A 3,484-nucleotide genomic window follows, 5' to 3' on the forward strand; every position below is an offset into this window, starting at 1 on the left:
GTGAGCAGCAGAAAAACTGGAGAACAGTCGGCTTTAATTTGGCCCAACAATAACCAGAACACTGCAGGCAGAGCTGTACTGGACTTCTGCAGCAGAATAAGGAGGTGATGTTGGACCTCTGAGACTCAGAAACACAACACACATTCACTATGAACCAAAATCACCTCATTTAAAGAGATTCATGAAAGGCCGATGAAGGCAGGAAAATTTCAAAGATTCAGGCACAGAAAAGTCTAAAAGATATTTATTACAGAATATTAAACTAAAGACAAACAACTGTATACTCATCGGCCTCTTCATCAGCTCCACCTGTTAACACAATCAGCCAATCACACGGCAGCATCTGGTCATGCAGACACGGTGAAGGCGACTTGCTGAAGTTCAAACTGGGCATCAATATGAGGAAAAAGGGGGATTTAAATGAAAATCACCTTCACTTTCATTAGAGGATTTAGTTCAGGGAGATAAAAGAAGTAAAATAGCATCTGCTGTTTAAACCAGCTGACAACCAGTTAACCAGCTGTTCAAAGTTCTTTGAAACTCTAACATCATCAACTAGTATCATGTCTGTAAGGAGACAAACTAATGTGATAAAACAGCAGTTTTATTCACGTTTTCATCACTTTATCATAACTTTATTATAAAAGTTAGCATGTTACGTTAGCGGTGAACATGCTAATGTCAGCTGCTTCACCACTAATTATTAGCGTGTTCACTGCTAACTGTTAACATTTGCACTGTTAATGTTTATTGCATTCAGTGCTAACTGTCAGCTTGTTCACTGCTGACTGTTAGCATGTTTCCTGCTAACTGTGAGTTTGCTAACTACTAAATGTTAGCGTGTTTACTGTTGTCAGCTTGTTCACCGTTAACTGTTAGCATGTTTCCAGCTAACTGTCAGCAAACATGTTAATCATCTGTAAGGAGACAAACTAATGTGGGTATAAAACAGCTGTTTTATTCACGTTTTTATCACGTTATCATAACTTTATTATAACAGTTAGCATGTTACGTTAGCGGTGAACATGCTAATGTCAGCTGCTTCACCGCTAAATATTAGTGTGTTCACTACTAACTGTTAGCATTTTCACTGCTAAATATTATCGCAATCACTGCTGTCAGCTGCTTCACTGCTAACTGTTACCATGTTCACTTCTGTCAGTTTGTTCACTGCTAACTGTTAGCATGCTTCCTGCTAACTGTTAGCTTGTTCACCGCTAACTGACTTGAATGGGTCAGACTTACTGGGTTTAATGGGTCTCTTTACTCAGAACCTCATGTTGATGTGAAAGCAATGCAGCTTCTACCATCATCATTATCATCCATGACAGCTGATGAAGGTCCTGCAGATGAAAACATGTTATTCATGTCATTCATCTTCAGACATGTGGCAGCGTGTTATTTTTTTAAATGGTACAGTTTCACTGCGGCTCCTGTTTAAATATCTGAGTGGGCCGGTCCAGTGTTATTATCAGCTCAAAGAACACCTCGGCCCACCGGGAAAATGCCCCACATCCCCGACGGCCAGTCCTGGTCTGTGGTCATTATCAGTCCAACATGTCTCAAATAAAAGAAGCCGCTCTCTGCTAAATATCAGATCCCCAGACATCTCTCTTCTGACCCGCGAGCTGACTCACCTCCATCTTTAAGAGTTCACATATCACTCAGTCATCATCATTCGTGGGTTCACATCATCCCAGGACTGACAGTGAGAAATGTAGGTCTGAACCTTCAGTACAGGACCCAAGACCGCAGCCAGGGTTCTGATGAGGACCATCATCAGAGATCATCTCTCTCCAGTTTTATCTTCTCTTCATCAGCGTCTTGTTAAAATCTGAATAGAATCTAAATTTCTTCTCCTCACATATAAAACTCTTAGAAACTGTAAGACTCCAGGAACCAGAACCTCCAGTTATCGGACCCTCTCTTTTTTTCCTGGTTCTGATGGAGATAATTGTATTAGTTTGGGTTTAATTGGATAAAATATTAATAATAACTTAAATATTAATATTAATGATAAAAATGGGCTTGAACTAGATCTGTAATCCTCTTCTGTCCGATCTGAAGTAAACGCTCCCTGATCCAACTTCGGTGTTCCACTTCCTGGGAGCGGTTTCCCACCAAGCTTCTTTCATCTTTGTGGGATTTCAGTGAACTTATTTTATTGTGTGAGGACAGATCCTGCCGGCTGCCCTTGAGGTTTGTGTGGTCAGAAAGGCATTGGAGCGTCATACCGCTCCATTCCCGACCCTGGACGGCAGCCTTCTGCAGGGACCTGACTGGCTGACCTGCCTGGCAGCCATGATAGATACACTGGGACTGCTCCGACCTCTCTGGCTGACATGCAGCGGCTCGCTGTTGGCCTGGGTCGTCATCCCGGGGTTACGGAGCAGCTTTGGGAATACCGAGCATGCTGCAGAGTGTTTGTCCCATTTCTGTTGGACTTCTGGATCCAGCAGCTTTCTGTGCCAGAAACGAGGATTTCTGAGTGACCGAGCATGTGAGGCTGTAACAGAAACAACCAGCTGATGTTTGGAGCAGTGAGGAATTATTCTCAGCAGCAGGTTGACTAACGGAAATGACAGCAGGAAATCCTCCCTCTATAAACACCATGTCACCACCCGTTAGCCAGAACAGTTCCACCTGTAAACCAGCATCACCAAAAACAGCTCCCAGAGAACCCAGTTCAGCTCCCATAACCTGAACACAGGAAAAACACGTGTACAGCGAAAAGAAAGCATCCAGTGGGCTGAGCTGAGAAATGTTTCCTCCATCCAGATGTTTCCTGAGACTTTACAGAAAATTGAGGAAAATCTGATGCAGAAAATCACCAGCAGCCCAAATCCAAAACCAGGTGTTTTAACTGGTTTTCTGAGACGGAATTCAGTTATTTTGTCCTGAGACAAAAAAAAAAAAAAAAAAGATGAATATTATTCAGTGAAAATCCAACTTCAAGTGATCGAGTCCAGAATCTAGATGTGTTTTTGTTCTTAAAGCCGTGTGGGTGAAGCAGCAGGTTCAGACCGATATGAGCCGATCGGGTCCTTCCTGACCTGGAATGATGCAGAGCTACTCGGTTCATTCCCACCTGCAGCCCTGCAATGCATCATTCATCCCAACAGAAACCAAAGGCAGGAACACAGAAAGCCCGGCTGGGGTCCGGCCAGCCCGGCTTGAGTCCGGCCAGCCCGGCTGGGGTCCGGCCAGCCCGGCTTGAGTCCGGCCAGCCCGGCTGGGGTCCGGCCAGCCCGGCTGGGGTTCGGCCAGCCCGGCTGGAGAGTTTCTGATTTAAGTTGAGAATCAGAATCAGCTCCGTTTGCCATGAAAGTACGGGAAGGAATCTCGTCCCCGTAAGGTGATGTCACTATAAAACGCACAAAGATGACAGCATGAGACAGACTGCTTCCTGTGGAGATATTCATGAACATGACACTTTCTACAGCAGATCCAGTCCAGGACCAGGACCAGGGCCAGGAAACCACAA

This window comes from Melanotaenia boesemani, chromosome 12, assembly GCF_017639745.1.
Source record: "Melanotaenia boesemani isolate fMelBoe1 chromosome 12, fMelBoe1.pri, whole genome shotgun sequence".
Lineage (NCBI taxonomy): Eukaryota > Metazoa > Chordata > Actinopteri > Atheriniformes > Melanotaeniidae > Melanotaenia > Melanotaenia boesemani.